Here is a 27155-nt window from a genome sequence, read left to right as displayed (position 1 = left end):
AACATGTGGCAATAAAAAACTAATACTAGACCCCTATAATTATTATAATCAGACATCTCCATTGTCTACGGTTATCATTGATTACAATGGTGCTAGAAAGTTTGCGAACCCAGCAGAATTTTCTCTATTTCTGCATAAACATGACGAAAAATGTGATCAGATCTTCACACAAGTCCTAAAACTAGATAAAGAGAAGCCAATTAAATAAATGACACAGAAACATTATACTTATTCATTTATTTATCGAGAAAAATGTTCCAATATTACCTGTATTTGTTGGAAAAAGTATGTGAACCTTTGCTTTCAGTAACTGGTGTGACCCCTTTGTACAGCAATAACTTCAACCAAACGTTTCCGGTAACTGTTGATCAGTCCTGCACATCAGCTTGGAGGAATTTTAGACCATTCAGCTCTGGGATGTTAATGGGCTTCTTTACATGAGCTGCTTGCTTCAGGTCCTTCCACAACATTTCTATAGGATTAAGGCCAGGAGCTTGACTCGGCCATTCCAAAACATGAATTTTCTTCCTTTTAAACCATTCAGTTGTCTTTTGGATCATTGTCTTGTTGTATTATCCAACTTTTATTAAGCTTCGAGTAATGGACTGCTACTCTTATATTCTCCTGTAAAATACCTTGATACAATTTTGAATTCATTGTTCCCTCAACAACTGCAAGCTGTCCAGGCCCTGAGGCAGCAAAGCAGCCCCAAACCATAATGCTTCTTTCACCATGCTTCACAGTTGCGATGAGGTTTTGGTGTTGGTATGCAGTGCCCTTTTCCCTCCAAACATAACAATGTGCATTTCTGCCAAAGAAAATTCAACTTTTGTCTCATCTGTCCACAAAACATTGTCCCAGAAGCATTGTAATGCATCCATGTGGTTTGCAAACTTGAGGCACGCAGCAATGTTTTTTTTGGAGAGCAGTGGTTTCCTTTGTGGTGTCCTTCAATGAACACCATTCTTGTTCAGTGTTTTTCTTAAGTGGGCACATGAAAGGAGACTTTAGCAAGTTCTAGAGATTTCTGCAGGTCTTTTGCTGTTACCCTTGGGTTCTTTTTCACCTCCTTCAGCATTGCACATTGTGCTCTTGATGTGATTTTTGCAGGACACCGTTTCCTCCATTTGTAGACAGTTTCTCTTACTGTGGACTGATGAACACTCAGGTCTTTAGAAATGCTTTCATAGCCTTTTCCAGCTTCATGAAGCTCTACAATTCTTCTTCTAAGGCTCTCTGAAATTGTTTTGATCGAGGCATGGCACACATAAACAGATCTTTTTGAAAAGAGCAGACTCTGTCAGAAACCTGACAGTGTGTCTTTTTTATAAGACACCATCTACAACCCACACCTTCAATCTTATCTCATTGATTGGAACGTCTGACTCCAAAAAGCTTTTGTAGAGGCATTACCCCAGAGGTTCACATACTTTTTCCAACAAATACATGTAATATTGGATCATTTTTCTCAATAAATAAATGAACAGGTATAATGTTTTGGTGTTATTTATTTAATTGGGTTCTCTTCATCTAGTTTTAGGACTTACATGAAGATCTAATCACATTTTGCGTCATATTTATGCAGAAATAGAGACACTTCTACAGGGTTCACAAACTTTCTAGCACCACTATATGGTGAATCTGGAATCCTTGATTAACTTTTCTTTTCCCAGAAACAAGAGATGAGGTCATGAAAAAATTCCAGAAATTCTTTTCTGCCTTACTTTAATACCTCAGAAGGGGTTTTGTCTATTCCAAAAGCCAAATTCTTTCTAGATTATTCAATTACTTCTTGGCTTCCACCAGGCTAGAGTTGTGGTGAATAACATGCAGTGGAATTCAGTCAAAGGTGACTACATTCAAGATGGTTGTTGTTGTTTGTCCATCGTCGACGTCGATGAGGACCTTGACACCATCATAATGGTGTCGAGATTAGCGCGTGATTTGGATTTAAATGAGGGAGAGTTGCGCAGCGTCAGCCTCACTCTTTCTTCCCAATTCTCATCTGGATCCAGTGGCGAGACAGAGTCTAGACAGCTGGAGATGGGACTAGGCGCAGTGGATCAGTGGATGACCAGGACATCTTCTGTGTCTTGTCCTGCTCTACACGTTCCACGATGCTTGCAGAGACCGCCTTCTTGACCATTGGACCTTCCATTGGTCTCGTCCGCTCAATCCACCGGAGTCTGTCTTCACATGCTGGGATAGACAACTCCCTATCTCACCGAGGGTTTGAGACCCATCGGCTACCCTCACCTGGTTTAGCCGGCTTGTCAAAGCCGTTGCCCAGGGTGTGGCCACTGTCCCATGCAAACAGCTATAGGGAGACACAGGTGAGAGCTGAGTGCCAGGTGGGGACCAAAGGTGGACTAACCACCTTGAAAAGGACACGACATGTTCCCCCACCAGAGGTGCTACCCCTCCCTGACACCCCATACACCCCAATACATTCAAGATAGTGTCTAGTTAAAGAGATCTTTGGTATGCTGCTTTCAGCAGCTCATTTTTGCATGGTTTCCCCTGATGAGTTCTTTCTAGTTGCTTGGGTCCTTGAGCCAAAGGTCTTGACAGCTCAGAAGAATCTAAAGATTGTCACAACATACCCACTCTCTTTCCATTTGCCATCTGTTATTTATTGTCATGAGCTTTTGTTCGATGTTGATCTTTGGATACCTATGGATATGTTTTTCCCCACTGTGAGACTTGCTAATGTTTCCACTTCAAGACCACATGATTGCTGGTGAGATCACTCTGTTACCGAGAGAGAAAGGCCTGCCGCTGGGCCCGAAGAATGAAAACCCAGGTTTTCCGCATTTTCGATATGGACTTGGACTATAAGCTTTTTTTTCCAGTCTTACAGTTTTTTATATTCTGTGTTTTTCACCCAGTTTTTCTCATTTTTGTGCATGGGGGAGGGGGATTTGGTGTTCAATGTGCCTGTTCTGTTTTTGTTTGGTTTTTGAGCTGAAAGGATGGATTAGGGGGTTGATGATTTCGCTGTCATTCTTTTCCTTCTTGGTTTCATGACATCTGGAGAAGTAGAATTTCAGAGTTGTATACTTTAATAATAAAATTAACCTTGTACCTCGAGTTTACAATTAATTAATTCCAGGTTCATTCTCATCAAAACAGAAAGCTAGTTATGTTTGCATATAATAACACTTTTGCATGAAAATTGGGCTTAATTCTTATAAGGTCCAAATTCCAATCAGAGTAGGAACTTGCAGAGTAAACTCAGACTGGAAAGAGATTGAAAATTACACCAGATTCTAGCAATTCAGAATTGAGGAGGAGGCAATACTGACTTTTCTCCAGTTGAGCAAATGGGAAGTACACGCTACACACATGAGCTTTAATCAAAGAAGGAATTAATTGACCTGTGACATTCTTTATACATCAATAGCCTGTGCACATTTCATTGTTCAGGTTGCACAGAAATAATGAACATTTGGACAAGGAACAAGATGCTTGCTGGAGCCTGGAGCCTGGGATTGTGTCATCTAAAAGGCATGAAAAATTTAAAAAATGGGAAACACTGCCCCATTATTGGCTGTTAACAAATGTGAACACTGAAGAACATTCAAAAGGTTAATTCGTGCTTTTCCATTTCCTTATGAAGTACTAGTGAAAAAGAAATTGCAATTAAAATTTACAAAACCAGAGAAGTTTACAACACAGAATATTACTGATAAAATAAAGATAAGCATAGAATCTCAGTGCATAAATGATGTCCATTTATTACCACTTCTTTAAAGGAATTGTTTCACTGCACCTCCTTTCCACCCCCCACACTCCTGAAAACAATATCCATTCAAATTTAAAGCTGGTTCTCCTTAGAAGTTACTGTAGAAATGGATTTTACAACCCATTTCAGCAGTACATTTCAGATCATAACTCGTTGCATAAAAACACTTTCCTTCCCTGTGGTTATTTTGTTAAATCCATAATTCTTTTGGTGTTCTGTGGGATGTATGCACATTTCACTGGCAACGTCAGCTTTTATTGCCTCTGCCCGACTATTCTTGGAGGTGGTGGCGTTCGACTACCTTCTTCAACTACCAGTGAATTATGACCTGCTATTCCACGAGTTGAAGCTGCTCACTCTTCGTTTAATGAGTAGGGAGATCCAGGATGTTAGCCAACTGATAATATGAGATGGGTGATAAATTTTTGAGCTAAGAAGATGTTTTATTTAGAGCGGAATGTGTAGATGTGCCTTTTACCTTCCTCATGATAGAGAATCACAGAAATGGGAAGGACTGTAGAAGAAATCCAAGCGCTACTTTTAATTGTCTATTTTATTCTTACAGAAACATCTGCATGATGCTAAACTAGGGCACATCATCAGTGATGTTACCTGGGGTTGTCAGGTGTTTCAGGTCTTTCAACATCATACACCCTCGCCCAGGCGACCCGACCGGGGTTGATCAGACCCCAGCCTGTGCCTTAGCAGCAACCCATGGATCTGCCCTCTTTATCCAGAGCCATCCTGACGCTTTCTCTGCTGCATCTGTGGTGGTAGAAATGGCTCTCCTTCTTCTCTCTCCCGTGATTCCAAGTGCAGTGTATACTTTGCAGAGCGACTGGCCTCCAAAGCCACGACACCTGACCTCCACGGGCCAACACTTTGCTCTCCAGCCTCTTCTTTGGCTGTTGTTCTTCAGATCTTCATACTTGGCTCTTTTCCGCTCGTAGGCCTCCTCCATGCATTCTTCCCACGGCACGGTAAGCTCAAGCATAAGAACGTGCTTCAATGAGTCGGACTACAACACAATGTTGGGCCACAACGTAGTCTCTATTGTGGGGAGGAAACTGCAGCTGTTTTCCCAGGTCTGCTTTTAGCTTCCAGTTCCGCGCAATGAAGATCAACCCGGCTGGTCTTTCCCCCTCTTTGACAAAGCAGATGGTGTTCTTGACCGGACTTGTTTTCCGGCAGATGTTAACGGTGCTGCAGATTGTCTCAGCAATTGTCCGGAGGACCTGGTCATTCCGTCACCGATAACAGCCATCGGCAAGAGCTCTGGGGCAGCAGCTCAGAATATGCTCTAGTGTACCAGTCTTCTCACACAGGGGGCAAGCTGGTCGTTCTGCCTGCCTGATGGTAGGAATGTCTTCTCTGTGATGGTAGGAATTGGAATGTCCTCAATAGAGAAGTGAAATGTCTCCTGTACTCTCCCCTTCTTCAGCACGACAGATCTTGATTTTGAATGAAAGCCACGATGCAGAGTGGTGGAAAGAGTGTCAGTCAAAGGGCTGCTTTGTCCTTGATGATGCTGAGCTTCAAGAGTGTTATTACAGCTGTAGTCATCCAGACACGAAGAACAGTTAATGCCTTGTAAGTGGTGGAAAGACTTTGGAAACCTGAGATTTATATTTTTTTTAACTGACACTTTTCTGGTTATAGAGGCCAACTAGACTGGTCCACAACATGACATTCTACAGTTCAAGGAGAGGGCGGGTAGGTGACCCTACTTTTGATTGGGGTTAACTCTAAATTTTCTGAATCCAGGTCGTTTTCTTAACTTACTAGTCAAATCCATCGTTGCTGCAGAACATCCAGCCTCTGACTGACTTTACTGTGGCTGCTCCAGAAGTTAATGATGGCACTCCAGAACTTTCATCAAATTTCTCCCCGACATCTGTACGAAAGAGGGTAACCCCAGGTTCTTTAATCTCGCCACATAAATGGTATTCTGTACTCTCACTGAGGTCCTCATCTCATCTGTAAAGTGTGATGCACAAAACCTGACATAATTCACCAGATGAGGTCAATTATACCAGTGGATTAGCAAACCTCATAAATAGGAATGCAGTGCTCATGAAAAAAACATTGACTTGAAACACTAACTTTGTTTCTGATCAGAGGTGAAGCATGCTTGATTACTGAAATTCAGCAACTAATCATGGAACCATTCCTGCTCATTGAGTCACAGGGTGTGGAAACAGCCTTCGGTCTACCATGTCAATGCCAATATGAGATCCACCTAACTAGTTCTTTCTGAATGGATATAGCACCCACCTACACCAATACCAATTATCAGCACTTGGCCTATAGCCCTCTATCCTTGGCAATTCAAATGATCATCCAGGTACGTAATAATCAGAATCAGTTTTAATGTCACTGGCATAGGTCGTGAAATTTGTTGTTTTGCAGCACCAGTACAGTGTAACACATAATAAACAAAACCTATAAATTACAATAAGAAACCTATATATAAAATGGAATTAAAATAGTGCAGATAGCAAAATAAAATAGTGAGGTAGAGTACATAGATTCAATGTCCATTCAGAAATCTAATGGCAGAGGGGAAGAAGCAGTTCCTAAAAACGTTGAGTGTGTGCTGTCAGGCTCTTGTACCTGCTCCTTGGTAGTAGCAATGAGAAGACAGCATGTCCAGGGTGAGGGGCCTTAATGATGGACTGTTCTAGCTCCATGACCCCATTCCATTTTTAGTAGTGTTGCGAAGGAAGTTTTTTTTCACTGTTTAGATGCACGGCCAACAACAAGCAGTCTCCTGTCAGGCAATGATGGTTGAAATACCATTCAATCTCTTTTATTCAGGGATTTTGTAAAATGGTGAGTTGTTCGGTTTTGTAGTCACCCACCATCTTCTTTGCATGTTGCTTCACATGATGATGCACCATCATTTATAGAAAAGGCAAACTCAGTCAGCTCCATCATGGGCACTAGCCTCCTCATCATCGAGGACATCTTCCAGTTTTAGTAATTTACACATATAACAGATAAAGTAATATTGCCACAAATAATAGATGATACAGGTTTAGAAGTAAGCAGTATAGTGCTACTGGCTCTTCATATGTGATGAGACCTGGGTGGTCGCAGGGAGTCTCTTAGTCTTATGTTCTAGGGGAATAAATTATTTCCCATCCTAACAGTTCTTACCGTAATACCACGGTACCTTCTGCCTGATGGTAGGGATCAAAAGGTGATGCCTCAAAAAGGCAGTATCCATCATTAAGGACCCCTACCACCCAGGCCATGCCCTCTTCTCATTACTACCATCAGAGAGGAGGTACAGGAGCCTGCGAACACACACTCAACATTTTAGAAACAGCCTCTTCCCCTCTGCCATCAGATTTCTGAATGGACAATGAACACTTGAACACTGCCTGGCTAGTTTTGCTCTTTATGCAGCACTTATTTAATTTTTTTATATATTTCTTATTGTAATTTATAGTATATGTATTGCACTGTACTGCTGCTGCAAAACAACAAAGTTCACAACTTATGTCAGTGATGATAACCTAATCCCAATTCTGCTCTCTGTGCATTGTGACTTATCCATTGCTATTGTTTCTATAGCAAAAGGCCAACTGCCCATGAATAAAGTCGTTGCTATTGTGTCACTGATGGAATGTCTGGATGTGCTCAACTGTAGAGCAACTGCACTTACGCAAAGCTGAGTACTTAATATACTGCTCCCCACAATGACTGCTTCTTTTCCAGAAGGAAAGTGATCAAAGTATTTTAACTAACAAACAGTGCAACCTGGAGTACCCGTCACTTAAGTCAGGAGGTTCCCACATGTTCACCTTACAATGCAGTAAACTCAGGGACAGAATTTAGAAGTCTTTTAAGAAGCATACTAGAATATGTTGCATTTTTCAGTTTAATCAATTATGTGTTTATATCCCACGCAAAAACTAGCTATCTTTTACATTCCTATAGTGTGGTATTCACATTTAAAATAGGTGTTTCTGTGGTTTCCTGCTTAGGCTTTCAGAAATTTTATTCTCAACAAGTTAATCATGTTTTGCATTTACTGAAGATTGTTCATTATAGTCTGCTGCCCTTGTTGCTATATTTCTGTGATGAACTTTATTTTCTTTCTTTTACCATGCACGGTTGTTGCCGATAATAGGTTTGTTGCTAGCAGGCACAACTGGCATTCAGGAAGCCAATAACAGCATGTCATATGTAAAAAGAAGATGAGCTCATGGACAGAAAAAAATTAATTTCAGGCAAAGGAAAACACAACTGCATGCCCTCCTCCGACTCCAGCGACTTTTTTTTTGTGATTTGATTTGCTCTACCTTTTGCGGGAATGCTCCAGCTACTACAGAACTATGGAACTTCCCCTTAAGGCTATTCATCAGTTCTAATATACTGTTGACTCATTAATCCACAATCTTGATATTGTTTGTCGCTCAGCTGTCTGACCCAAATATTTTTAGCATTTTATTTTGATTTTGTTACCTCCTTATGAGAGACAGAAAAATATATAATAATGAGACTTGCAAAATGCCTTGGGAAATTTTACTTTCCTCAGATATCTTAAGTTATACTTATTTCTGTATTCTTGTGAAATATCAAAATGGAATTGTTCAAACTTTGCTAAAAGGATATGATAGTTAAAATAAAGAAAATATTGAACTTGACTGAAGCCAAATGGAAGAATCATAAATAATAACTTGAGATGAAAACAAAACAACCTTCATATAAAAATCATTTAAAACATTCAAATGTGATTTCCTTGAAAGCATTCATTAGGCTTACTACATTCACAACATAGAGGTTTTAAAAAGGTCAGTGATCTTAAAGTATGTTATGAAAGCTGATTCATACGATATTTCTATGATGCAAAGTATTTGATCCCCTGTTCTGGTGCATCCTTAATTTACTCATAATACTTTAGAACATTTCTTTTCTCTGGAGATACTAATTTAGATTTAAGAATGTTATTTGTTTGTTTTTTGTTTGAATGCTTTGTTATGTCAGGAGCCATCATACAGTCACAGCCCTAATAAGCAACAACAGGGTGCAGACAAAGAAGCTGCTTTGATTGCATTTCTCAGAAGTATAATTTCAATTTATTTTAGGATTAAAATGATTAAAATTATTGTTAGAATACAATATGTATATATAGTCATAGTCATACTTTATTGATCCCGGGGGAAATTGGTTTTCATTACAGTTGCTCCATAAATAATAAATAGTAATAGAACCATAAATAGTTAAGTAGTAATATGTAAATTATGCCAGTAAATTATGAAATAAGTCCAGGACCAGCCTATTGGCTCAGGATGTCTGACCCTCCAAGGGAGGAGTTGTAAAGTTTGATGGCCACAGGCAGGAATGACTTCCTATGATGCTCAGTGCTGCATCTCGGTGGAATGAGTCTCTGGCTGAATGTACTCCTGTGCCCAACCAGTACATTATGTAGTGGATGGGAGACATTGTCCAAGATGGCATGAAACTCAGACAGCATCCTCTTTTCAGACATCACCATGAGAGAGTCCAGTTCCATCCCCACAACATCACTGGCCTTACAAATGAGTTGTTGATTCTGTTGGTGTCTGCCACCCTCAGCCTGCTGCCCCAGCACACAACAGCAAACACGATAGCACTGGCCACCACAGACTTGTAGAACATCCTCAGCGTCGTCCAACAGATGTTAAAGGACCTCAGTCTCTTCAGGAAATAGAGATGGCTCTGACCCTTCTTGTAGACAGCCACAGTGTTCTTTGACCAGTCCAGTTTATTGTCACTTCGTATCCCCAGGTATTTGTAATCCTCCACCATGTCCACACTGACCCCCTGGATGGAAACAGGGGTCACAGGTACCTTAGCTCTCCTCAGGTCTACCACCAGCTCCTTAGTCTTTTTCACATTAAGCTCACACCATGTGACAAAGTTTCCTACCGTAGCCCTGTACTCAACCTCATCTCCCTTGCTGATGCATCCAACTATGGCAGAGTCATCCGAAAACTTCTGAAGATGACAAGACTCTGTGCAGTAGTTGAAGTCCGAGGTGTAAATGGTGAAGAGAAAGGGAGACAAGACAGTCCCCTGTGGAGCCCCAGTGCTGCTGATCACTCTGTCGGACACACAGTGTTGCAAGCACACGTCCTGTGGTCTGCCAGTCAGGTAATCAAGAATCCATGATACCAGGGAAGCATCCACCTGCATCGCTGTCAGCTTCTCCCCCAGCAGAGCAGGGCGGATGGTGTTGAATGCACTGGAGAAGTCAAAAAACATGACCCTCACAGTGCTCGCTGGCTTGTCCAGGTGGGCGTAGACACGGTTCAGCAGGAAGTCGATGGCATCCTCAACTCCTAGTCAGGGCTGGTAGGCGAACTGGAGGGGATCTAAGTTTGGCCTGACCATAGGCCGGAGCAGCTCCAGAACAAGCCTCTCCAGGGTCTTCATGATGTGGGAGGTCAATGCCACCAGTCTGTAGTCATTGAGGCCGCTGGGGCGCGGCGTCTTCGGCACAGGGTCGAGGCAGGACGTCTTCCACAATACAGGAACCCTCCGGAGCCTCAGGCTCAGGTTGAATACATGGCAAAATACTCCACATAGCTGAGGGGCACAGGCTTTGAGCACCCTGGTACTGACACCATTCGGTCCTGCAGCCTTGCTTGGGTTGAGACGTTTCAGCTGTCTTCTCACCTGGAGAGCTGTGAAGCCCACCGTGGTGGTTTCGTGGTGGTTTATATCAATATAAAGGTAACATTAAACAAATGTGCATACACAGTAATAACACAACTTGACATATTCATTCTGTTCTCACTTATTTATGTCAAAACTAGATTTGCAAAGAGTTACTTATAAGGATTGTATTGGTGAAATTTACAAAATTAATGAAAAAATCAGGACACTGATTTCTATTGATAAAAACAAATCTCATAAACAAGGAATTTCACTTCCCTTCAAGAAAATTGGATCAAACATGTAACAAATTATGGGAGGTTTGGTATGAAGGCAAAAGATTATTTCCATAAGATGTTCTGAAGATGAAAGTAATGCTAAGGAGGTTAGTTGAACATCAATTATATTGGAGTAATTTATCTAGCAAATTGCATGCATATTTGGGATTAAAGTGTGTTTGGGAAGCACAGACAGCCTTTGGCCTATGAGCACTTCATAATCTCATCATTCACCAGCACTTACTCCTAACAATTGTATTAAATAGAAGCAAAATTCAGTGCTGTATTATGTGATATCTCTGTTCTAAATCCTCAATTCAGTTTTAAAAATACATATCTGAAGAGAAAATGTCAAATTAAATGGCAATAGTTAGGGGGAGGAGAAGATGGCGGCGCGACGCAGCGCGCGCAGCCTCTCCAGTGAATGATATCTGTATTTGTTAAGTAGGGGCCGTGCACAATCCTGACTTGATAGGGACAGACGTGAGAAGCATGGAGGAACATCGGGAGAAACTTCTGAAATGCCTGCTTCGCTGCCGCTGCTACTGTGCAATTGAGAATCTCCGGAGGGGAAGGCCCCAAATCCTCGGCTTTGCCAGTTGCTTGGTGGTCAGGGTTGGGGTCGAAGCGCTCGGCAGAGATGGTGCTCGGTGCTTGGTGTTGGAGGGCTGGTCGGAGGCTCAAAGTTTTCAGACGGACTCAAGAGTCGGCTGTGGTCAGGTGCTTCCAGGGTGCTGCATCGGCAAGTTTGCGGCGCTGGAGATTCATGGCAGGAAGAGTTTTCTTCCTTCTACCATCTGCGTGAGATGATGGGACTTTCGAGACTTTGAGACTTTTTTTTACCGTGCCCATGGTCAGTTCTTTATCAAATTACGGTATTGCTTTGCACTGTTGTAACTATATGTTATAATTATGTGGTTTTTGTCAGTTTTTTAGTCTTGGTCTGTCTTGTGCTTCTGTGATATCATACTGGAGAACATTATATCATTTCTTAATGCATGCATTACTAAATGACAATAAACGAGGACTGCGTGTCCTCATAATCTAATCTAATCTAATCTAAATAGTCAAACCTACTTACAAAAGGATTATCAGATTGATATAATTATTGAGCACCTCAACACGATTATCCTGTTAACCTGATTTCATACTAAAGTATTAACAGCTCAGTCCAGACCCACATGTACTTTGCGTCAATTTAAGAAGTAAAAACTGTAATAAATTAAACTTTTTTTTAAACCAATGATGCTATTCTGAGAAGGAAAACAGAGCATTCTGCAACTTAGCTCAAAATATTACAGGTAGGTACATTTATTGAAATAAGAGTATGAGAACTAGAATAGTTATAACAACTAGAACTAGAATAGTTTCATAACTCTTACTCGAATAGTCCAGTCTGAAAGTAGAAACTTTAAGAATCAAAGATGCTGTTCTGGATACAGTCAGAGATCATTAGGCAGAAAAATTAGCAACGAATTGACAGTGAAAGATTTTTAATTCCAGACTAATTTAAAATGGGTGCATTCGGGTAAGATAAAAGAAGTTGAATCTTATTACTTGGATAAGTCCTAACAATAGTAAAGGGAGATAATAGTAAAACACATGGAAAGAAATGAATAATTAAAGTGGACACAGCTGTCCTGAATGGAGGGAAACACAGCTGCAGAATATGACAACAAGGCAACAATGTGGCAGTCAATATTTTGCATTTAATTTTTAAATGATTGTGGAAATGAAATGTAACTGTATCAGAGAATAACTTGGAAAAATTGTTAGTGACGTCTATAAAAACAAAGTTAATTTAAAAAATATTTACAGATTTGAAATGTAAAGTCATCATTCTCTGATGGTGGCCATTCCAACAAGTTGATGGACACAAACAACAGGAATTCTGCAGATGCTGGAAATTCAAGCAACACACATCAAAGTTGCTGGTGAACACAGCAGGCCAGGCAGCATCTGTAGGAAGAGGTACAGTCGACGTTTCAGGCTGAGACCCTTCGTCAGGACTAACTGAAGAAATTTTTACTAGCTCTTTCTTCAGTTAGTCCTGAGGAAGGGTCTTGGCCTGAAACGTCGACTGTACCTCTTCCTAGAGATGCTGCCTGGCCTGCTGCGTTCACCAGCAACTTTGATGTGTGTTGATGGACACGAGATGGAGGTTTATAAAATCAGGAGGAGTTTAGGTAATGTGGATGGTCACAGTCTATTTCCGAGAATAGGGAGTCTAAAACGAGAGGACGTAGGTTTAAAGTAAGATGAAGAAAATGATAAATGAACTGAGGGATAACCTTTCCCCAACACAGAGGGTGATGGGTATACAGAAGACGCTGTGGAGATGCATGCTATTACAATGTTTACACTCAAAAGATACACCTGGACGAAATCTGTTTAAGAGGGAGCTGCAATGCATGACAACAGCTTCCACTGCACTGCAGAGAACAAATGGCAGCTGCGAAAGGAGAGATTGAAAAACCAAAGACTCAACCGCTAACCACAGCTCACACTGCACCAGAATAAGTGGATCCCAGATCAGCCTCTGCATCCACCTGGGAACCCAGCAATAGACAACCCCTTAGGACAAAATCACACACAACTCAAGTGATCATGCTATTCCTACACTGTTTATTTTATACAGATACATGGATTAAAAAAAAATTAGAAAAATATATGGGCCAAATGCAGGTAAATGAGACTAGCTCAGCTGGACATCTTGGTCGGTAATGAGGAGTTGGGCCACAGACCTGTTTCCATGCTGTCTCTGCCAGCATCTTTTAATAAAGCAATTCTTCAAAAAAGTAGAGAGTGTAATGTACAAATCTATTTCTTTTAGCGCATCGACCCCCTCCCCCCTTAGCGCTACGTATTGATCTGTAGTCTGTGCATGCGCTGTTGCCGATGCATTATTCTCTCTCCCGCTGCAGTGTGAATATACCATTTAAAGCCATCTGCCATGTGCATGCTTTTATTTAATTGATATGTAGTTGTGCACAAGCACGACAAGTTGCCGAGGAGTATGAACATAAATGTCAGAAAATATCACAAACTGCACCAACAGTTGTAGGACGAAGCAGTGGGAGTTAGACAAGAAGGCCATCACAGACGCTAAAATAGGTGTGAGTACAGCATAATAACAGTGAAAGCCATGCTGAATTTAACACGAAAATAACGTGGTGATGGCTTCAATCAGGAAAGCTAATTTTTTTAAATTTCAAAATATACTTTATTCAAAAATAAAATTATATACAATAAACCATTCAACAACTTTCCATCCTTTACATACGTTTCCATTATACTCTGTACATATCCATACTTATGGCCACCCACGTGGCCCTCCAGTTGTTCACCTTACCACATCATTGTTGAGGGGTATACGCCCCGCCCACCGACCCCTCCCATTCCCATGGGTGGAGAAACCTATACTGTGGTCCTTCCCCACCGGGCCCTTGTGGAGGCTGCACCGAGTTTCAGTGCGTCCCTCAGCACGTACTCCTGCAGCCGAGAATGTGCCAGTTGGCAGCATTCTCCCACGGACATCTCCATGTGCTGGTAGATCATCAGGTTTCGGGCCGACCAAAGAGCGTCTTTCACCGAGTTGATGATCTGCCAGCAGCACCGGATGTTGGTCTCCGTGTGCGTCCCCGGGAACAGCCCGTAGATCAGAGAGTTCTCTGTTATGCAGCTGCTGGGGATGAAACGTGACACTAGCCCGTCCATCCTCCTCCTCTGCGAACTGAGAGTGTGCAAAGAGGTGGGTCACAGACTCCTCCTCACTGCAGTCCTCCCGTGGGCAGTGGGGTGCGGAGACGACTTTCCGGGTGTACAGGAGGGCTCTGACTGGGAGGGCCCCTCTCACCACCAGCCAGGCGAGGTCTTGGTGCCTGTTGGTGAGATCTGGAAAGCTAATGAATTTGATAGTGCTAATGAAGGCTGAGCTGAGAGGGTTGAGCTGTACGAATAACGTGGAGGAGCAAAAGAAAGCCCCTGCACTTCTTAGCTTAATGGGTGCAAGGACATACGGTCTCTTACACAACTTAGTAACCCCTGAAAAGCCTGCAGGCAAGACATTGGACAAAATTGTTAACAATTTTACATAATTACTTGAGCCCTAAACCGCTGGTAATAGCTGAGAGATATAGATTTTACAAGAGGAACCAATCAAAGGGAAGTGTCACAGACAAGGTCACATAGAGAGAATGTGCAGGGCAGACAAAAAGCACAACTGAGTGAAGAGTCTCAAACACAAAACTAAGCAAATGCATAAAGCTACTGGATGTAAAACAGAATCAGACAACATAGAGTCTGACAAAGGTGAACTGTCATGCTTAGAACTGCATAGTATAACTGAAGCAGATCACAAAATCATCTGGGTCACAATAGATCTGAATATGGAGATGGATATAGGGTCAGGTTTGTCCATAATTCCAGAGGCTGACTACAACAGACTGTTTTCTAAGATGCCATGAGAGAAGACCTTAGCGCTGCTAAAGACTTACACAGGTGAAAAAGTGTCTCCCAAAGGCAAGCTGAAAATAAATGTGATGTATGGAGGCCAAACACAACAGTTAGAGCTTTATGTATTGAAAAATGGAGAGCTAGCACTTTTTGGATGTGAATGGTTGGGAAAAATCCAACTAGACTAGCACTCAGTCAAAGCTCTCAGTATGACTTCAACAGACAAAGGCAGCTCGAGTGGTAGCACTAGCCAGAGACTGGTACAGCTGCTTAATGCTAATGAGGAAGTGTTTGAGAAGAGAATAGATAAACAGATTGAAAATTTGTCCAGAAGCTGTTCAGGATGCGTAAAAGTTCAAAATGCACCCCCACAGGGACTGTTACACCCCTGGGAGTGGCCGTCTTCACCATGGCAAGGAATACATATTGACTTTGCTGGGCCATTCATGGACTCCATGTTTCTGATTGCTGTGGATGCTCATTCAGTGGCCAGAGGTTATACCAATGAAGTCAACCACCTCAGCACAGACTGTCTCTGCTCTGAGGATTACCTTCGCCAGGAATGGCTTACCAGAACAAATTGTGGGTGACAATGGACCACAATACACGTCAGAAGAATTTAGACTGTTTACGAAGAAAAATGGCATGAAGCGTTTCAAGCCAGCTCCTCACCAGCCAGCAATGAATTGCTTAGATGAAAGGTTCATCCAAACCTTCAAGAAGTCCATTAAAACAATGGACAAAGAGCACATTCCTCTACAGCACAAGGTGGACAACTTACTTTTTGTGTATTGGAACTTTGTTCATGCGACAATAAATCAAACACCTGAAATGTTGTTCAAGAGCAGGAATCTGAGATCTCGCATAGACATCCTGAAACCAGATCTACAGAGGGAAGTGCAGAATAAACAGTTCAGCCAGTGGCCAAGTGAAGCAGCAAGGAGCTTCACAATTGGACAGGAAGTCCTGGTGTGTGATTACCAAGGAAACAAGTGGACATCCGGTAGGATAGCTACAAGAACTGGACCACTGATGTACACAGTGAATGTTGGAGATCAGACATGGAGACGTCATGTGGACCAGATACTGGATGCTCAACCGAAGAACACACCTGAGTCAACAGCATCCAACAAGACTGACACATTACAGTCACCAGACTTACCACTCGGTGATGATGTCATTGACAGCAACATGACACTGGAAACCAAGAACGTTATTGTTGACAAGACACCTAACAAATCTGATGCCACTCCATTGCTCTAAAAGAAATAGATCCATACATTACACTTCCTCCCCCTTTAGATTAATGCAACATAAAACTGTTTATGCACAAAACATTCAAGGTCTAGGGGCGCGATGAGAACATTATCGTTGACAAGAAACCTATCAAACCTGATGATACTCCACAGGTCCAGAGACATTATCCTCAAAGAAACAGAGCACCACCCAAAAGACTGAATCTTTAGAACTGTGAGCTTAATGATAGACTGTTACTGTGAAAGCGTGTTTATTTGGACTATGGGTTTATGAAAGGGAAATTGAATGTTTTGTGCATAAACAGTTTTATGTTGCATTAATCTAAAGGGGGAGGAAGTGTAATGTATGGATCTATTTCTTTTAGAGCAATGACCCCTCCCCCTTAGTATTACATATTGATCTGTTGTCTGTGCATGGGCATATCTCTCTCTCTCTCTCTCCCCCTCTCCCCCTCCCTCTCCCCCCATGTGAAAGCCATCTCCCGCATGCGTGCTTTCACTTAACTGATATGTAGTTGTGCACAGACAAAACAGAGACTTGAGAGGTTGTTTATGTCGGAATCTGGAGCAAACATTGTGGGCTGTGCAACATTTCTGGTGGAAAAATTGACTGTCTTGGGAGTTAAGTTTACATTAATTGTGCGTCAAATTAGAGACATTTCAAATTTATAAAACAATTATATTTGTTAAATTGAACTGGCAGTTTGAAGAAATTCTCCTTAGATATGCATTTATGTAGAACCCTAATCTCAAAGGGACTTGGGAGTCCTCATGCAGGATTCCCTAAAGGTTAACTTGCAGTTTGAGTTGGTGATAAGGAAGACAACTGGAATGATATTGCAGGGTAATGTAATGGGTGACAGATGACGCAAATTGTTCAGAATAGAAATTGTTTGATATAATTCACAAACACCGTCATTGAGTTCTTGTGTCACTTTAAGAGACAGTGTCTGACGTAATGTTGTCAGTGTAAGGCAACTGGTTTTGGTTTGTTCATAATGGAAGTAAAGGATTGCAGCTTTTGTTAAGCACGTAAAATGACTCTTGCATGCTTTATTTGCAAAATCCTACCTTAAAGACCCCAATGTTCTCGAATGATTCCTGAGTTACTCAATGACGTCACCTTGGAAGCTGCTGGGATTTTTGGAGCAGCACACTATCCCATGGTTTGGACAGATCAAAGCCCAGTTCATGCTGCAAGAAATCAGTGTGGACAATACCAAATTTTACTATGTTGTAGCATCACTAAGTGGCTCCACTGCAGCCAAAGTGGTGAGTCTACCTGCATGTGATAAATACCTCACTATGAAAACTCACCTATTGCAGACTGTTGGACTGTCTGAGTCTGAGCACGCCTAACAGTTGTTCTCCATGCCCGGCCTGCGTGATGCTAGGCCTTCAGAACTGATGGGCCAGATACTATCTCCCCTGGACAATCACCATCCTTGTTTTATTTTTAAGGAACTCTTTCTGCAACCAATGCCTGATCAAGTTTGCACATCCCTCCCTCATACACTTGTGAAGGACTATAGAGAGCTTGCTAAAATGGCTGACAGTCTACACTCAGCCAAGCAGAGGTGTATCATTCCTCATCCATTCATAGCCTCAATACGTCCTATCAGCAGAGCCGCCAGCAGACTCACACCCACAAATCCAAACCAGGCAATGTCGAGTCTATGATTTTACAACACACAGTTTGGCACAAACACCATCCGCCATGCAGTTTCAACAGCGCCAGCTCACTGGGACATTGGAGGTCTGTAAACACCATGGATTTCAGCTGCCAGGGTTGTCCATTGTTCGTTAGGGACACACCTTTAGGGTAACAGACCCTCACTGACTCTCAGTGGTAAAGAGATCTGGACTTATGGGACATGATGCGTAATGCTCTATTTCAGTGGACAATGCTACATGTGGGACTTTGTCTTGGCTAAAGTTGCTGGACCTCTTTTTGCCACAGATTTCCTGAGTGTCAAAGGTGTGATAGTAGATCTTAAGAGCAGCTGGCTTGCAGAAGCAAAGGTCTTTAGGTCATGACTCTGTGCCCCCAGTAATTTCCCCATGATGACTTTGTCTAGTGCATGCACCACCACGCGTGAACTCGCTCGCCTGGATGAATTCCCAAACCACACTAAGCTCACGTTTTTCACTACAGTCACAAAGCATGTGGTCAAGCAGCACGGTCCCACACCTGGCTCGCTGGTCCACGCCTGTGCGTGTAGACTGGACTCAGAAAAGCTGGCCAGTGCAAAGTCTGAGTTTGCTAACATGGGAATGCTTGGCATTGTACAAGGGTCAAATAGCCCTTGGGCATCACCTCTCCACATGGTCCTAAGCTCGATGGAGGTTACTATCCATGCAGAGGTTACTGCTACCTTAACACTCTACCACCCAAATCATTACCCAGTTCCACATAATCAAAACTTTTCAGCATATTTAGCCGGAAGGATAATTTTTTTCTAACGTGGACTTGGTCAGGGACTACCAGCAGGTGCCTGTGTGTGCTGAGGACATTCCCAAAACTGCTGTTAAAACCCCATTTGGCCTATCTGAGTTTCTGCACATACTATCTGGGCTGAAAAACACAGCACAGATTTTTCAGCAACTAATGGACCCTGCGTTAAAATACTTGGATTTTCTTTTAGTCAAGGCAGTAAGGCAGTGGGCCTGACATCAGTAGTGGAAAAATTATTGGAAGTACCTCAGCACAAGTAAAGATAAATAAAATTACCTTTATGACCAACAGTGGGTTGATGCTCTCCAAGTGCCAACAACGGCCATTTTCCTTCAGGAAGATGCAGAAAGTTCAGGTCCAACCACCAATTCTCCAGACATTTTATAAATGCTTCATTGAATCAATATTATTCTACAACAGCACAACATGGTTCAGAGCAAAGAGCACTACCAACCTCAACCCACTCAACAGAATTGTCAGAATAAGTAGTAAAATGATTGGCCAGGAACCAGAATCACTCAGCAGCTCCATAGGAGATGGACAATAAAGAAGGCTCGACAGTTAGTGGGGGATTTCACACATACTAGACTCTCATGCCATCCTGACGCTGCTACAGGTCCCTGCCCATCAGCACCAGCAGAGTCTTATCCAGTTTTGTGTCTTCCTCCATTCACCTCCTCAACATCCAATTTTGAATATATAGTATGCATAGCACCCTTTGGCAGTAAAAACAGTCCATTCTATTATGTACATTTGTATTTTAAATCACACATATTAATTCTTAGTATTTATTACCTATTGTGAGTATTTTATATTGTCTCTAATTATATGCTGTGTGGTGTTGTTTATCTTACACAAGATACACAAGAGGGGCAAGAGGGGGAGGTGTTGCATTGCTTGTCAGAGAAAATATAACAGTGGTGCTCTGGCAGGATAGATCAGTGGACTCATCTAGGGAGGCTATTTGGGTGGAATTGAGGAATGGGAAAGGTGTAGTGACACTTATAGGGGTGTATTATAGACCACCTAATGGGGACCGAGAACTGGAGGAGCAAATTTGTAAGGAGATAGCAGATATTTGTAGTAAGCACAAGGTTTTGATTGTGGGAGATTTTAATTTTCCACACATAGACTGGGAAGCCCATTCTGTAAAAGGGCTGGATGGTTTGGAGTTTGTCAAGTGTGTGCAAGATAGTTTTTTTGCAGCAATACATAGAGGTACCAACTAGCGAAGGGGCAGTGTTGGAGCTCCTGTTAGGGAATGAGATAGGTCAGGTGACGAAGGTTTATGTTGGGGTGCACTTCGGGTCCAGTGATCACAATACCATTAGTTTCAATATAATTATGGAGAAGGATAGGACTGGACCCAGGGTTGAGATTTTTGATTGGAGAAAGGCTAACTTTGAGGAGATGCGAAAGGATTTAGAAGGAATGGATTGGGACAATTTGTTTCAAGGGAAGGATGTAATAGAGAAATGGAGGTCATTTAAAGGTGAAATTTTGAGGGTACAGGATCTTCACGTTCCTGTTAGGTTGAAAGGAAAGGTTAAAAGTTTGAGAGAGCCATGGTTTTCAAGGGATATTGGAAACCTGGTTTGAAAAAAGAGAGGGATCTACAATAAATATAGGCAGCTTGGAGTTAATGAGGTGCTCAAGGAATATAAAGAATGTAAAAAGAATCTTAAGAAGATATGAGGCTGCTTTGGCAAGTAAGGTGAAAATGAATCCCAAGGGTTTCTACAGTATATTAATAGCAAAAGGATAGTGAGGGATAAAATTGGTCCCTTAGAGAAGCAGAGTGGACAGTTATGTGTGGAGCCAAAAGAGATGGGGGAGATTTTGAACAATTTCTTTTCTTTGGTATTCACTAAGGAGAAGGATATTGAATTGTGTAAGGTAAAGGAAACAAGAATGGTAGTTATGGAAAGTATGATGATTAAAGAGGAAATACTGGTGCTTTTAAGGAATATAAAAGTGGTTAAGTCTCTGGGTCCGGACAAGATATTCCCTAGGACCTTGAAGGAAGTTAGTTTGGAAATAGCAGGGGCTCTGACAGAAATATTTCAAATATCATTAGAAACAGGGATGGTGCTGGAGGATTGGTGTATTGTTCATGTGGTTCCATTGTTTAAAAAGGGTTCTAAGAGTAAACCTAGCAATTATCGGCCTGTGAGTTTGACATCAGTGGTGGGTAAATTGATGGAAAGTATTCTTAGAGATGGTATATATAATTATCTGGATAGACAGGGTCTGATTAGGAACAGTCAACATGGATTTGTGCATGGAAGTTCATGTTTGACAAACCTAATTGAATTTGTTGATGAGGTTACTAGGAAAGTTGACGAGGGTAAAGCGGTGGATGTTGTCTATATGGACTTCAGTAAGACCTTTGACAAGGTTCCACACGGAAGGTTAGTTAGGAAGGTTCAATCATTAGGCATTAATATCGAAGTAGTAAAATGGATTCAGCAGTGGCTGGATGGGAGACTCCAGAGAGTAGTGGTGGATAACTGCGTGTCAGATTGGAGGACATCGTGTAGCGGTGTGCCTCAGGGATCTGTACTGGGTCCAATGTTGTTTGTCATATATATTAATGATCTGGATGATGGGGTGATAAATTGGATGAGTAAGTATGCAGATGATACTAAGATAGGTGGTGTTGTGGATAATGAAGTAGGTTTTCAAAGCTTGCAGAGAGATTTAGACCAGTTAGAAGAGTGGGATGAAAGATGGCAGATGGAGTTTAATGCTGAAAAATGTGAGGTGCTACATTTTGGTAGAACTAATCAAAATAGGACGTACATGATAAATGGTAGGGCATTGAAGAATGCAGTAGAACAGAGGGATCTAGGAATAATGGTGCATAGTTCCCTGAAGGTGGAATCTCATGTGGATAGGGTGGTGAAGAAAGCTTTTGGTATGCTGTCCTTTATTAATCAGAGCATTGAGTATAGGAGTTGGGATGTAATGTTGAAATTGTGTAAGGCATTGGTAAGGCCAAATTTGGAGTATTGTGTACTGTTCTGGTCACCGAATTATAGGAAAGATGTCAATAAAATTGAGAGAGTACAGAGGAGATTTACTAAAATGTTGCCTGGGTTTCATCTCCTAAGTTACAGAGAAAGGTTGAACAAGTTAGGTCTTTATTCTATGGAGCGTAGAAGGTTGAGGGGGGACTTGATAGAGGTGTTTAAATTTATGAGGGGGATTGATAGAGTTGATGTGGATAGGCTTTTTCCTTTGAGAATGGGGGAGATTCAAACAAGAGGATTTGAGTTGAGAGTTAAAAGGCAAAAGTTTAGAGGTAACATGAGGGGGAACTTCTTTACTCAGAGAGTGGTAGCTGTGTGGAACGAGCTTCCAGCAGAAGTGGTTGAGGCAGGTTCGATGTCGTCGTTTAAAGTTAAATTGGACAGCTATATGGACAGGAAAGGAATGGAGAGTTATGGGCTGAGTGCAGGTCGGTGGGACTAGATGAGAGTAAAAGTTCGGCACGGACTAGAAGGGCCAAGATGGCCTGTTTCCGTGCTGTGATTGTTATATGGTTATATGGTTAGGTTCTGTGATGTTGTCCTTACCACCGCAGAAACAAAGTTCCTCTTGGAAAATAAAGTGAATTGTATTGGATTGAATTGAACGTATTCTAAGGAACTAGATTTTTGAGTAGTTGGATAGACATAGACTGATTAAGGGTAGTCAGCATGGCTTTGTGCATGGTGGGTCATGTCTAACCAATCTTATAGAGTTTTTCGATGAAGTTACCAGGAAAGTTGATGAAGGCAAGGCAGTGGATGTTAACTACATGGGCTTTAGCATGGAATGTTGGTCAAGGATATCCATTAGTGGTGGACCAATTGTTTCAAAGAGAGAGAGAACTTCACACAGGTTGGAGAGAAGAGTTTTAAAAAGGAGTATCTTGAAGGGGTTGGCACAGTAGAATAGTGGATGCGACTGCGAGGCCAGTTTTCTGTTCTGAGTGTCAGATGTGGGATGTCCAGGAGACTTTCAGCTTCCCTGATGGCCACATCTGCGCCAGGTGCAGCTCCTTAAAGACCGTGTTAGGGAACTGGAGCTGCAGCTCGATGACCTTCGGCTTGTCAGGGAGAGTGAGGAGTTAATAGACAGGAGGTACAGACAGGTAGTCACCCTGGGGCCACAGGACACAGCTAAGTGGGTGACCGTCAGGAGAGGGTAGGGAGGGTGTCAGGTAGTGGAGAGCACCCCCGTGGCTGTCCCCCTCAACAATAACTGCTCCAAAGGTAGTAATCTCAGGATTGCTGCCTGTGCCGTGTGACAGTGAGTATAGGAATAGAATGAGGTGGAATGTGCGGCTGAAGGATTGGAGCAGGGGGCAGGGATTGAGATTTTTTCATCATTAGGATCTCTTCTGGGGCAGGTGTGACCTGTGCAAAAAGGATGGGTTGCACTTGAATCTGAGTGGGACCAATATCCTGGTGGGGAGGCTTGCTAATGCTTTTGGGGAAGGTTTAAACTAGATTTGCAGTGGAGTGGGAAACGAAGTGAAGAGGCAGAGGATAGGGAGGTTGGAGCACAAGCAGAGACAGCTTGTAGGGAGTTTGTGAGGAAGGATAGGCAGATGTTAGAGCAAAGATGCACTCAGCCTGATGGTCTGAGATGTGTCTATTTTAATGCAAGGAGTATCATAAACAAGGTGGATGAACTTAGAGCGTGGATCAATATGTGGAACTATGACTTTGTGGCCATTACAGAGACTTGGGTGTCTCAGGAGCAGGAATGGGTGCTGAGTGTGCCAGGCTTTAGATGCTTCAAAAAGAACAGAGAAAGAGACAAAAGAGATGGGGCGTGGCATTGCTAATTAGGGATAGTGTCACGGCTGCAGAAAAGGAGGAAGTCATGTAGGAATGGTCTACTGAGTCAGTGTGGGTGGAAGTCAGAAACAGGAAAGAGGCAATAACTTTGCTGGGTGTTTTTTTATAGATCCTCCATAGTAACAGAGATATCGAGGAGCAGATAGGGTGGCAGATCCTGGAATGGTGCAATAATAAGGGTTGTTACAATGGGAGATTTTAACTTTCCTAATATTGATCGGCATCTCCTTAGAGCAAAGGGTTTAGCTGGAGTGGTGTTTGTTAGGTATATTCAGGAAGATTTATTGATGCTATATGGAGATAAGCCAACTAGAGGAGAGGCTATACTTGATCTGGTATTGGGAAATGAACCTGGTCAGGTGTCAGATCACTCAGTGGGAGAGCATTTTGGAGGTAGTGACCACAACTCTATCTCCTTCACCATAGCGCTGGAGAGGGATAGGAGCAGACAATTTGGGAAAACATTTAATTGGGGTGGGGGAAATATAATACTATTAGGCAGGAACTTGGGAGCATAAATTGGGAGCAGATGTTCTTAGGGAAATGCATGGCAGAAATGTGGAGTTCTGCATAGGCATGTTCCATTGAGGCAAGGAAAGAATGGTAGAGTTAAAGAAGCATGGCGTACAAAGTATGTAGAAAATCTAGTTAAGAAGAAAAGAAAATCATATGAAAGACTCAAGAAACTAGGTACTGCTAGAGCTCTAAAAAATTGCAAGGTTGCTAGGAAGGAGCATAAGAATGGATTTAGGACAGCCAGAAGAGACCATGAGAAGGCATTGGTGAGCAGGATTAAGGAAAACCCCAAGACATTGTACAAGTATGTGAAGAGCAAGAGGATGAGCCGTGTGAGAATAGGACCAATCAGGTGCAGTAATGGAAACATGTGCATGGAGTTGGAGGAGGTAGCAGAGGTACTTAATGAATACTTTGCTTCAGTATTCACCAGGGAAAAAGACGTTGGCAATTGTGGGGATGACTTACATGGACTGAAATGCTTGAACATACATTAAGAAAGAGGATCTGCTGAAGCTTTTGAAAAGCTTTAAATTAGATGTCACCGGGACCGGATGAGATGTACCCCAGGCTACTGTGGGAAGCGAGGGAGGAGATTGCTGAGTCTCTTGCGATGATCTTTGCGTCATCAATAGGGACAAGAGAAGTACTGGAAGATTGGAGGGTTGCAAATGTTTTTCCCTTGTTCAAGAAAGGGAGTAAAGATAATTCAGGAAATGATAGACCAATGAGTCTGACTTCAGTGGTAGGCAGGTTGTTGGAGAAGATCCTGAGAGACAGGATTTATGAGCATTTGGAGAGATATAACCTGATTAGGGATAGTCAGAATGGCTTTGTCAAAGGCAGGTCATGTCTTACTGGCCTGATTCAATTCTTTGAGGATGTAACAAAACACATTGATGAAGGTAGAGCAATGGATGTAGTATATGTGGATTTCAGTGGGACATTTGATAAGGTTCCCCATGCGAGGCTCCTTCAGAAAGTAAGGAGGCATTGGATCCAAGGAGACTTTGCTTTGTGGGTGCAGAACTGACTTGACCACAGAAGGCAAAGGGTGGTTGTATATGGTTCATATTCTGCATGGAGGTCGGTGAACAGTGGTGTTCCGCAGGGATCTGTTCTGGGACCCCTCGTCTTTGTGATTTTTATAAATGACCTGGATGAAGTAGAAGGGTGGGTTAGTAAGTTTGCTGATGACACAAAGGTTGGGGATTTTGTGGATAGTCTGGAGGGTTGTCAGAGGTTACAGTGGGACATCAATAGAATGCAGAACTGGGCTGAGAAGTGGCAGGTGGACTTCAACCCAGATAAGTGTGAAATGGTTCATTTTGGTAGGTCCAATTTAAAGACAGAATATAATATAAATGGTAAGACTCTTGGCAGTGTGGAGGATCTGAGAGATCTTTGGGTCCATGTGGATAGGATACTCAAAGCTGCTGCGCAGATTGACAGTGTTGTTAAGAGGCGTATGGTGTGTTGGCATTCATCAACCGTGGGATTGAGTTCAAGAGCCGTGAGTTAATGTTACAGCTATATAAGACCTTGGTCAGACCCCACTTGGAATACTGTGTTCAGTTCTGGTCACCTCACTACAGGAAGGATGTGGATACTATAGAGAGAGTGCAGAGGAGACTTACAAGGATATTTCCTGGATTGGAGGGCGTACCTTATGACAATAGGTTGATTGTACTAGGCCTTTTCTCCTTGGAGCAACGGAAGATGAGAGGGTACCTGATGAGGTGTATGAGATGATAAGGGGCATTGATTGTGTGGATAGCCAGAGGCTTTTCCCAGGGCTGAAATGGCCTACACGAGGGGGCATAGTTTTAAGGTGCTTGGAAATAGGTACCGAGGGAATGTCAGGGGTAAGTTTTTCACACAGATAGTGGTGGGTGCGTGAAATGCACTGCCGGTGGCGGTGGTGGAAGAGGATACAATAGGGTCTTTTAAGAGCCTCTTAGATAGGTACATGGAGCTCAGAAAAATAGAGGGCTAGGGAAATTCTTAGCAGTCTCTAGAGTAGGTTACATGGTCGGCACAACATAGTGGGCTGAAGAGCCTGTAATGTGCTGTAAATTTCCATGTTCTATGTAAGAAGGTTCAGTGATTCGGTGATGAGGTAGAAATATTGGATTAGACTTTGGCTTTGTCTGGGAGAAGGCAGAGAGTGGTAGTAGATGGTTGCCTCTCTTCCTGCAGTGCTATAGGGCTTGGTGTTGGCTCAGTTGTTGTTTGTCATCTCTATCAATGATCTGGATGATAATGTGGTTAACTGTATCAGCGACTTTGCAGATAACACCAAGAATGTGTGTCTAGTGGACAGTGAGGAAGACTATTGTGGCTTGCAGAGGGATCTGGACCAGCTGGAAAAATGGACTGAAAAATGTTAGATGGAATTTAATGCAGGCAAGTGTGAGGTGTTGCACTTTTGTTGGACCAACCAGAATAAGTCTTACACGGTGAACGGTAGGGCACTATTGAGTGCAGTTGAACAAAGGGATCTGGAAACACAGGCCCATAATTCATTGCAAGTGGTATCACAGGTAGAGTGGGTCTTAAAGAAAGCTTTTGGCACATTGGCCTTCATAACTCCAAGTACTGAGTAGAGGAAATGGGATGTTATGTTGAAGTTGTATAAGACGTTGGTGAGGCCTAATTTGGAGTAATGCTTGCAGTTTTAGTCACCTACCTATAGAAAAGATGTAAATAAGGTTGAAAGAGCTCAGAAAAAATTTACAAGGATATTGCCAGGTCTGGAGGACCAGAGTTAGAAGGGAGGATTGAATAGATTAGGACTTTATTCGTAGGAACATAGAAGATTGATAAAGGTATATAGAATTATGAGATAGGGGAAATGCAAGCAGGCTTTTTCCACTGAGGTTGGGTGGGACTACAACTAGAGGTCATGGGTTAAGGGTGAAAGGTGAGAAGTTTAAGGTGTACATGAGGGGA

Source organism: Mobula birostris, chromosome 7 (assembly GCF_030028105.1).
Source record: "Mobula birostris isolate sMobBir1 chromosome 7, sMobBir1.hap1, whole genome shotgun sequence".
Classification (NCBI taxonomy): Eukaryota; Metazoa; Chordata; class Chondrichthyes; order Myliobatiformes; family Myliobatidae; genus Mobula; species Mobula birostris.
This window is presented reverse-complemented; position numbering follows the sequence as displayed.